Source organism: Calidris pugnax, unplaced genomic scaffold (assembly GCF_001431845.1).
Source record: "Calidris pugnax isolate Ruff unplaced genomic scaffold, ASM143184v1 scaffold20, whole genome shotgun sequence".
Lineage (NCBI taxonomy): Eukaryota > Metazoa > Chordata > Aves > Charadriiformes > Scolopacidae > Calidris > Calidris pugnax.
The window spans coordinates 8,168,632-8,180,715 of NW_015094510.1; positions in this window are offsets into that span (position 1 = coordinate 8,168,632).

The window sequence follows — 12,084 nt, forward strand, 5'->3', positions numbered from 1 at the left end:
AAAAGCAAAATGATATAACATTTTGGGAAATGTGTATATTCTCTGGAAAACAGAATATATTCCAGAATACACAAGTAATATTCACAAATAAGCCCTTCTCCTTTATCCATATGTAACTACTCTAGTAGTGAGACATCACTGAATCTCGGGCTCACAGAAGCCCAAATGACAGTGTGTTAATGACATTAAAAACAACATAATCTGGGTTCATGCTCTGGGGGGGGGGGTGTGGATAAAAAGCACAATGATATAACATTTTGGGAAATGTGTATATTCTCTGGAAAACAGAATATATTCCAGAATACACAAGTAATATTCACAAATAAGCCCTTCTCCTTTATCCATATGTAACTACTCTAGTAGTGAGACATCACTGAATCTCGGGCTCACAGAAGCCCAAATGACAGTGTGTTAATGACATTAAAAACAACATAATCTGGGTTCATGCTCTTGGGTTAAGATGTCCCACTGGGTTCTGCTCAATTCAAACACGTGTTGTACTGCCTGTTCTTCCCCTCTGACCACTTTGATTAACTCACCGGTGTTCCTCATATATCAGCTGTGACTTCAATTATCAAGGAAATTTCTCACCTTCTCAGTTTGCCCCTGCTAATAACTGCTTTCTTTCCTAGTCTTTCTCAGGACCAGTTACCCCACCAGTTGTTCGTGTTGCCCAGGCCCGATCAACCAAACTACATGCACACCTTCACAGCATTTTATTTCTTCACAGAAGTATAGCAGTGAATGGGACGCCACAAGAAGCCCCTTCTAAGAAAATCTTTCCTTTCACAAAAATTTTTTTAGGCTTTCCTTGCCTAAAATGTTTCACATAGAGTCTACAAAGCTGTGCCATCAGGCTAAGGTATCTGTTTCTACCATTATACATAAACAGTAGCTGTCATGTCTCCAGTATAATTATAAATCTCACATTTTTCCCAACTTTTTAACTAATTAACTTTAGCAGAAATGCCTCTGGATGTTTTGAGATCTATAAATCAACCTGGTTTAATGTGCCTATTGGACCATTCTGTCCTGTTTTCCTAGCAGAGCCTGAAAGCCCTGACAGGCTTCCATCTCACTGGAGATCAGGGAAGGATCAACAATTTTCCTCAGGCTTCAAGCAGCCAGGTTTACCCAAGATTATTTTTGCACCCTGTGGGAAAAAATACAGATAATCACTTCCAAACTGGTACTTTCTATGGAGTGAAACTAATAGGTATCAGAAGGTGTTCAGCTGATTTCAGGTATATCAGTTGGCTGGAGTTGTGTGAGTACAGTCCTGATTCACAACTTGGGATGCAACTCACCGTGGAAAAGCACAGAGGAGTACAGTTATAATGAAAGCTACTCTGAATTTTTATTTATATCAGCTGGGACAAGGAATATGTTCACAAGCTGCATGCTGCAAGACAATGTCTTATCAGGTAGCTGTTCTTTTCTCACTGTCATCTGAAGAAAAAGCATTTGAATTTAAAGTCAACCCAATTTAGTTTTACAAAAAGAAACTGAAGGCTATGTAAAGCCATATAAAAACCATGCACAAAATAGGAAATCAATTTCTTGCATGAAAGACATCTTGCCTCACAAGATGAGTAACCAGGTGATGGAAGCAATGAAGCCATACACTGTTGCTGAATGATGGCGAGAGCAGGAGAATGAACTTCCTCATAGAGTGTCATGCTATCTGATTGGCAGAGCAGAAAATATTCTTCTCATCTTGCGCTGAATCTAGACACTCCATTAACATAGTTATTGTTGTTTTACTCTTGTTTATGTTCATTATGTGTTCAAAAATATTGTGCATCTTTTTCTCAGCTCCTCCCTATCTGAACAGCTGTAAAACAAAAATAGATTTTACTGCTTGATAGCTTCATGAGCAAGGATATCATTGAACACCCCTGCTGCACAGGAATTTGCACCGAGGGGGGAAATCAGTAACAGGGAAAAACAGTGGACTCATGGTGTGAATCGAGCATTTAGGTCATATCAACAGAAGCTAAAGGAGTACCCTGCAGCATCCACTCTGATTCCCAGGACAGACTTGGGCTTTTTTGTCTATTTCAGTTAAAATAATTGTCAGTAGGGTGAGGCCTCTAAACTGAAGAATTGCTTTTGTCCTGTGTAGTAAACCAGGAAAAGAGTACGCGCTCTGCCAGTGTGCTTTGAGGATGCCTGCTGCGCCGCTGGAAAAGGTCCTCTGAATCCTCTTGTGAGCTCACACTTTTTCACACAGACCATGCCTCTAAACATCATCTGCTTTGAAAAGCACTCCCTGCCTTCCACATTTTCCCCACTTGCTTTTATTTTGGGTTATGCTTTATACAGTTTTTCAGGGCAAATGAAAGATGGGTTTCCAAATGAACTGAAATTAGGCCCTGAAGTCTTTTTGGGTGGTTGTTTGGTTTTGTGGTTTTTTTTAAATATGCAAATGGAAATAAATCAGTGATTAAGAAACAACAATTTTAAGCCAGGTGTCCAATGGAAACACACTTGGCTAGTTTTCAACACAACAGGAAATCCTTGCAGCAAAGACTATGCAGCTGGATGAAGCCTCAAGCTGACATGACGAAGCTTTTGAGTCAACTTTGCCACCAGCTTTAGGAGTACCATCCCCAAATGGGTGAGATCGACACATACACATTCAGTTTGTGTCTTTCCCTGTCTCCCATCTGTCAAAGCACAAGCAGGCAAACCTTTCAAAACTCTATGCTGAAAGCTTAAATAAGTGCTTTCCCCGGGCCTTTGGCAACTTTTCAATGGACAAAGGAGCATCTGTACAGGTTTTGTTATCCTTTTCCACAAGGCACCATTGGAATACTGTTTCTTTTTTACTTGACAATAAAACCAAGTACCATTCAGGACTGTAGGCAGAAAAATATCAGCAATAAAAACTGACTCCAGGTTTTCCTGCCGTCTCAGATATACAATAAATCTGAATAAATCCATGATCAGACATTTAGAAAAAAATATACTTCCTCATATCTTAATATACTTATTATGATTCTGTGCCCAATAGGATACATGGTAGAGTAGCTTATCTGCAAATTACCGAAGTTTGAAAAAGCACTAAATTATAAATTTGATAACTCATCACTTGTCCTTCCAGAAGAAGAAGAAGAAAAATACACAGATGATAGTAAACCTACCCTTTACTTTACTCTTCTTCTCCAAAATTCCAATTTTTGCTTTCTACTTTCTCACTTAACTTCTGTTAAATATTTTCAATTAAGTTTGAAAGCTACTAATTCAACTTTCTTTAACAGTCAAATAAAGAGAGAAACGTCTCCATATAGTAATATAAAAATACTTAAATTGAGGTGCCACTATAAATCCTCTAGATTTATGAATAACTAAATACATAGATAAATAAGGTAAACTTGTGCAGAAATTTTACATCCTGCAAATGCTATTTTCTTGCCTGCCTCATTCTGCAAAAGAAATAAAGACCTGGAAAACAAAAAAAAAGAGGACCAACAGTAATCAAAAACAAGCAGAGGAAGGAATTGCTGAGAAGAGACATTTGTTATTAAGAGTTCCAAGTTAAACAGGACTTTGGGCAGTGTGTCTTCTCAGAGCTGATTTGTGCTTACACAGCTTACAGAGGGGTTTGGTGTCCTGGGTACGTCAACAACAAAAATACAATAATTGCCTCTATTTTCCTATTTTACAGAAAAATATACTGATACTTAGCTCTGGTATACTTACTTCCAAAAAGACAAGCTAATTCCCTGAGCTTTCTGTTCTTATTCAAGTGAAACCTTTCTCTGATATTACCTAGAAGTAAGAATTTCTACTTCCCAACAAAAGTGTTTTAGAAGCCTTCCTGACTGCAGAGGCCCCAGAATTTGGAAAGGAAATGCAATCAGCATTAGTCCTCTCTCATGTCCTCTGTTCATGTCACTTGTCTCTGGGTGGTCAGGGTCAGGCTATAACACTTTATCATCTGAAGAGCATTACCTTCTATAAGAAGCTCCATTGTGCCTGTTTGCAGAATAGGTTCTACACAGAAGTAAGAACATGACACCTGTGCAAGGAAAGCATTGTTATTGCTATCTAAAGATTGTAGGATCATAGAATCATTTAGGTTGGAAAAGACCCTGAAGATCATTAAGTCCAACCATTAACCTGACAATACCAAATCCACTACTAAACTATGTCTCTAAGCACTATGTCTACACCTCTTTTAAATACCTTCAGGGATGGTGACTCAACCACTTCCCTGGACAGCCTGTTCCAATGCTTCATAACCCTTTCTGTGAAGTAATTTCTCCTAATATCCAAACTAAACCTCCCCTTGCACAACTTGAGGCCATTTCCTCTTGTGCTATCACTTATTACTTGGGAGAAGAGACTGACACCCACCTCACTGCAACCTCTTTTCATGTAGATGTAGAGAGCAGTAAGGTCTCCTTTTCTCCAGACTAAACAACACGAGCTCTCTCAGCTGCGCCTCATAAGATTTGTGCTCTAAACACTTCACCAGCTTCATTGCCCTTCTCTGGACATGACTGAGTACCTCAATGTTTTTCACAGAATCTTCTAGGTTGGAAGGGATCTTAAAGATCATCTTGTCCAACTGTGTGGGGCCCAAAACTGAACACAGTATTCAAGGTGGGACCTCATCATAGTCTTCTACGATGGCATGACTGGCTGGGTAAATGAGGGGAGAACACTGGATGGTTTCTACCTCTACTTTGGCAGGGCTTTTGACACTGTCTCCCATAAACATCCTCACAGATAAGATTAGAAAGTGTGGGTTAGACGAGTGGACAGTGAGAAGTGGATTGAGAACTGTTTGAATGACAGAGCTCAGAGGGTTGTGATCAGCATTGTAGAATCTAGTTGGAGACCTGTAACTAGCAATATTCCTCAGGGGTCAGTACTGGGTCCGGTCTTGTTCAACATATTCATCCAATGACCTGGATGAGGGGACAGAGTGCACCCTCAGAAAGTTTGCTGATGACAGAAAACTAGGAGGAATGGCTGACACACCAGAAGGCTGTGCCACTGTACAGCAAGACCTGGACAAGCTGGAGAGATGGGCAGAGAGGAAAATAAACAAGTTCAAAGGCAAGTGTAGGATCCTGCACATAGGGAGAAATAACCCCATGTACCAGTACAAGTCAGTGGCTGACCTGCTGGAAAGCAGTTCTGCAGAGAAGGACCTGGGAGTTCTGGTGGACAACAAGTCGACCATGAGGCAGCAATGTGCCCTTGTGGCCAAGAAGGCCAATGGTCTCCTGGGGTGCATTAAAAAGAGTATGGCCAATAGGTGAAGGGGAGATTATCCTCCCCAGTTACTCTGCCCTAGTGAGGCCAGCACTTCAATCTGTTTTACTTCAAACCAGGATGCTATTGGCCTTCTTGGTCACCTGGGCATACTACTGGCTCATATTCAGCTGGTTGTTAACCAACACCCCCCAGATATGGATATGGAAGATATGGAAGAACAGTAAGACAAGTTTAGGAAAGTTTAAAGTCTTATCATTCCATATCAAGCTCTGTTCTCTCTTTTGATACTGGTTAAAATGTGTTTGGTTCCCAGTTAATCCATCAATGACACTTGTACATCACACAGCTCTACCTGATGAACTTTGCTCTTCATTCTTTGAGCTGCCAACACCATCAGTGGGTCTTACATTCACGAAATAAAAGAAGAATAAAATAAACATGCACTTGTATCTTTTCCACTTCTTTTCTTCAGTTGTCTTAGGTTTTAAAGAAAGGAAAGGAGAGGTGAGAGTTTTCTGAGTTTTGCTATAGCAGCTGAGAATATTTAAGAAAGTCTGACTCCTGGGAAGATAAGAAAAACATAACATTCACAGCCCTTGAAAGAACATAATTATAGTTTCTTTCTGCTACTTTAAAATGTGCACACCTTCCACTTCATGGCTGCAGATCAGACACAGAAATTTTAAAGTGACAGGGGTGAAAAATGTTCTTGTTCCATGCACGTTTGTTTTCACCCTTACCTGTTGATTATCATGCGGGAAAAGCTAAACCAGCCAGGAGACCTCAGCTTGTTTGCCCCAGACCTTGAAGCTTAACCTATTTTTTTCCTGAGTTTTATTTTTAATTTAACTTGAGATGTGTGTAGTTCTTCATTTTGCCCTATTTTGTTGTATCAAGTTATAGTCTCAATGGTTCACTAGCTACTCCAAGTTTTTTAAACAACTGTATCCAAAGTACTCCACAAACAGAGTGGCATTCCCTTTATAGTTTATGCAAAGTTCCCTCCAAGAAGAGAGGAACTTTTTTGTTATTTTAATTCATTAGCTCAGCCCTATCTTCTGTTGCTGAACAACAAAACAGCTTTCTTGAATCTCTTACCCTGAGGCAAGGACAAAAAAGCTAGTTAGAGTTAGACTATGGGATTCAGGTGTCGCTGTGCCAGCAGAGTTTAGCAGAGAAGACAGTGGCTGATTAAATGCTCCTTTTATGCAAGGAGGATTTCAAGCCACATGAAACATTTCTTCTGTTACAAAAGCTTGTCAGGTTCCAGAAAATTTAAAAAGTCCACATGGGAAATTCAATTTATATAGACACGCTTTAATCAATTATGTTAAAAAAGATTCCAAAACAGTGAAAACATATCCAAGTGAACAATACCCTACATAGGACAATGAAGGAAACTAAGTATCCGTGGAGCTTCTGAGGCAGAGCTCAAGGTCAAGACTTTTTTGCTATTGTGGGTGTTTACACAGTTTACATAATGCAGTTACGAATGCAGTCATCCAGGCATAATTTCTGAATTAACAGAAAGAAAGTTGGGGGATAATTGAATGTTAGGTGTTTGAAACAAAATGATAAAAGCTCATCATTACATTCAAAATCCAGATCATAGTTAATCCACCATAAGATATACTTCAGTCACAGAAGTGTAAAATTTATCAGCACTTTATTCTGGCATCTTCATTGGGCTAACAGTACCAAAGAGACTGACTAAATCCTATGGTTGAAAACCAGAAAACAAGTTGTAGTGAAACTACACACAACAAAATAGAAAGTGGACAATAACAATGAAGTTAACACCAGAGAAACAACCTAAATACAGTGCAGTAATTTTCTATTAATTGATTAACTTTTAAAATGACTAGATATTTTTGAATTATTGTTAAAGAGAATGAAAAGAATTGTGTGAGGATTTCATGCCACAATAAGAATTGCAAATGGAGAGAAAGTACAGCATTTTATCTAATATGGAGTCCAGAAGAGACTATTGACAGATGTTTAAATCATCTCCAAGAAGATCAATACATATTATGAGAGATGCATAGTTCATCATTCCTCTTGACCAACAGGAGTAATGAAAAACAAAATAGATAGGTGTAAACATTGAAATACTACTCTTTGAGAGCATAAATAAGCCTCCTGAAAATGAAGAGGTCCTCATTTTAACAAATGGAGTATCAGAAGTAGATGCATTCACTGCAATGAATCCATTTTAAATAAATTATGTAGTTTAAACGAGGACAGAAAACTAGTAGGCCTCATCTAAACAGGTATTTGAAGTTGTATGGACCACCAAAAGAGAGTCCAGGTCTGCTGTGGGTGCCTGCATATATAATATTTCACCTAAACAAAACACTGATCTCCAGTATAAAATGGCACATTGGAGTGACACTTATCTTAGTTCTCCTACAGTTATTCCCCTCCTCAACCTCAGAAGAATCGCTTATGCTGCATCAGCTATAATCTTATCTCCAAAGTCTTACAAATGCATATGAGCATTTACAAGCATAAAACAAGGATTTGTGCAAAACAGATGATTCAGAATTGGTGTACCCTTCTGGTCCCTGCTTTTGACCATTACATAAAGATATAAATAAGATAAAGCAAGCAACATAAAAAAAACCCACCACAATAAAATCCTGGTGTGGGAGCCAGTTACATGTTTGGCTAAGTATGCAATGAGTCTTTTGAAATTTAATATCTTTCCTATCTCATATAAAGGTTTAATAGCACAAGAGATCATAAAACCAAATTGATGCTGCCTTGGTGAAGTGAAGTTACCATTGAGGTAGCAACACAAATGGACATAAAGTGTCGGAATACAGATATGCTTGTCAAGGAGAAAAAGGAGTCCATGTCACCCTCCATAGCTGGTTTTCCAGTCATGAGAGGGACATCCTACATAAGGTCTATATAGCAGCATGGATAATGTGTCACCAGGAGCTCCAGGCTCCTAGGAAAGATCTCCCAGAGCTGGAACATGGTGAGGCAGAGCGGTGCAGGGCTGTGGTTGAGCTAGCAGGCTTGCTGGAAAGCAAATTGTCTTAACCTGTGCTCAGAGCTGCCTTGGTCCATACAGGTATCACACCCAATCACAACACCTGTGTCCTGAGCCATTTGGTGCAGAGGCTCAGAAACAGACTCTTTAGCCCCGTTTCATTTGCAGTACCCAAAGCACATAAAGTAGGAAGTCTAACTATTCCAGCCAACTTTGACACAATTTCTTTGACCCACGGAGGACAGAAAGCACCTCCAGGAAACAACCAACTCACACACAAGAGCTGAACTGCCCTCTGAAGTCATATCTCTCTCATTCTCTTTGTCTCTTCTCCTCCTCCTCAGCCTCTAGAAGACATGACTTCACTTCTAACAAAGATGCCTAGCTGAGGCTAGATAAATGTGCAACTTAGATTTTATTATCAAGCCTGGAAAAAACCCTCCATACTGTTAACTTCCAAACATGGAGAGAGGAGGTGATTCTTTACAATCTCAAAAAAATTCTGGGCTGTTGGCTGAAAGTACACACTGAGCAGTGCTGCTCCACCAGGAGAGAAAGCAAACTGCCCTAAGCCGACTGTCAAGCAGCAGCTACTGCCAGCATCCATAAAAAAAAAAAGATCATAATGCACTTGTTATTTAATCAGCAGCCATACACCTTGTGTTGACTGTGTATCACTGATCAACAAATGAATGTTAGTTTTGCCCTGAAGAAAGCAATAAAATAGGACATAAAATTAATAATGAATGTCAGTGCATATGAGTAATAAATAGATTTTAATGTTTTCAGCTCCTTAGAGGGAAAAAAGAAATCAATTTCTGTGGTAAAGTTTGATACTTTTACACAAAGCTCATTCCCACAAAAAACACCCAAACATTTTAATCTAAAAAAAACAAAAAAAACAGCAATAACTTTTTCATCTAAATTGGCCTAAAAACCTATTATAGACTTTTTTTCTGTATTGTTTCTTGTAACTTTAGTTTAGCAAAGAACTAATAGCCCTGTGATCAGATGACATATAAATAAAACAATGAATTAGTAATGCATAATATTTTATTTCTTCAGTGTACTACCCAAATACAAAAGATGAAGCTGTGGGTTTAAGGTTGACTTGAATTAAAGATCTTACAGATAAGGAGCCAATTTACACTTGGAAAAGAAATGGCTTGGCAGATGAGAGCGTGCCCTGGCAGCACAACCTTCCACCAGGGCTCCCATCCTTCTGTGTTATCTTTTGTTTGCACTGTATCCATCCAATTTAGACCTGTCCTGCTTCCTAGCAGTGTATTCACAACACACCTATCATCTTCATATCTAAACTCCTCAGATCAGGAATTCTGTCCCACAAGGCATCTAATCCAGCAAAGTCATACAAGTATGAAACTTCTGAATCACTGTAATTAGGCAAAGGTGTCTGTTGACTGCGGCCACTGACATAAAAGGAATAGCAAACAGATGTAAGGCAGTAGAGACCTACAAGGGGAGCTGAACAGAAAAGATAAGGAGGCAAGTGAAATCCACCTCCCAGAAACAGGAGGAGGGAGACACCAGGCCCTGAAGACTCAAGTGTTCAGTTTTGAAGTTAGAAAGCCAGAGCCAAAGGGCACTTGTCAGAGATGTTGCTTTGGGAAATCTGTGTAAACCAGGTGTTGAAACTAGTCAACAAAGAGCCTTGATAATTGAAGAAAGTGTTTTAAAGCTTTTATCATTTTCCTCACTGGGCAACTGCCAATAGTAGTCAACAAAACTTTCCAGATCCATTTCTGTCCAATTTCTGTTAAGCCCCATGTTGCAGCAAGACTTAGGGCCAAAATGAACTATTCTTGTCCTCTTCCTTTCTTTTGTAATTATAATCAAGGATGAAAAATCACTAGGAAAATACATGTATAATTAACACATTTGATGGATGTGTTACTTTGTGGTTCCTGATTATCTGCCTGAGAACACTGATAGCTTATCATCCTGTTCAGCAGTTAAAAATGCACCAAAGATTGAGACAAAGACCTTGTAGGAAGAAAATTGGGGAAATGCTAGCACAGGAGAAGATTTTTAAGAAGAAGATAACAATCCTTGTACATGATACAAAATCTGATCAATTGTAATGTCAAAATACATGTCCTTCAAAAAAACGTTATGAGAACGACGGTTTTATAAACTCTTTGCAGAACAACGTGACATGACTTACCAAGCAGGGCTGCTCCATCCCCAACTTTTATGTAAACAGCTGGTTACAATGCACTTTCAAGGAAGGATCTGATCTCTTTCCACTTGATTACACAATTTAAATGTGCCATTTGAAGTGTTTTGTTTTCTCTTTTGAAATTTGCTCAGGAAGGAAGATTTAATTTTTAGTTTCGAAGGTTTTTCAGTGGTAACTTGTTTTACAGAATTCTTACTTTTTTCCTGAAAATCTGTCTTGAGTCCTTCTTCATCTCCACTTCCTTTGCCAAATTATTTAATATAAAAATAGGTAAATAATTGTTCCATACAGCTACAAAAATCAGAGATATATTCAGAGAAATACCACCTGCAATAGAAGGAATGGCTTGTAATTCTTACATGCTCGAGTTTTATATACCCAGCAGGCTGAACTGCTAGCAAAGGGGGAGACTTTGCATTTATAGTAACAGAGCTGTCCATCGTATATTTGATTGAAACTGATTATTACTCATCCATTAAAGTCAGTATATAATATGTTCACTCCTTGCCCCTGGATATCTAAATACATCAGAATCCTTTCCTGGTAAGACAGCAACGAGCACAGTGATAGTTACAAACCCAATGACTAATCTAAATTTAATCAAAACCTTCCCCTCAGCTATCAGGGTAGCAGGAAATAACAGAATGAACCACATGCTTCATCAGTGAGGGATAGTGACCAACACCTGTTTTCCCAGATGAAATGTTATCATAACGAGGAAAAAGTCAGCACATGCAGCAAACATGGCAGAAAACCGACAGTACTTCTTTTCTTTTTTCCTTTTTTAAAATGAAATTATTATAGAAAAACTCTGATAGTTGAGTATGTAAACAATAGAAGTCTTCTCCTATAGCTGATATGTTGACTTTGTGAATACACTCAAAGAACTGATTTAACCCGATATTCTTCTCTCTTTGTATGTGTTGGAAGCTGTGGTGGTTTGACCCTGGCCAGACACCAGGTGCCCACCAATACTGCCCACTCCAGCTCCTCGGCTGGACAGGGGAGAGAAAATACAATGAAAGGCTCTTGGGTTGGGATCACTCACCGGTTACCACCACAGGCAAAAGAGACTCAACTTGGGAAAATTAGTTTAATTTATTACCAATCAAAGCAGAGTAGGATAATGAGAAATAAAAACTAAATCTTAAAACACCTTCCCCCACCCCTACCTCCCTCCTTCCCATGCTCAATTTCACTCCTGAATTCTCTAGCTTCTCCCCCTGAGCAGCACAGGAGGACAGCAAACAGGGGTAGCGGTCAGTACATCACATGTTGCTTCTGCTGCTCCTTCCTCCTCAGTGGGAGGACTCCTCACAGTCTTCCCCTGCTCCAGCACGGGAGACAGTCCTCCATGAACTTCTCCAATGTGGGTCCTTCTCACAGGCTGCAGTTCTTCACAAACTGCTTCAGTGTGGGTGCTTTCCAGAGGGTGCAGTCCTTCAGAAACATACTGCTCCAGAGTGGGTTCCCCATGGGGTCACAAGTCCTGCTGCAAAACTTGCTCCAGTGTGGGCTCCTCTCTTCACGGGTCCACAGGAGCCTGCTCCAGCACTAACTTCCCATGGGGTCACAAACCTCCTTCAGGGGAGTCATAGAATCAGAAACGTCCTTTTGTTTTTCGGTTGTTTTTTTCGTTTTTGTTTTGTTTTTT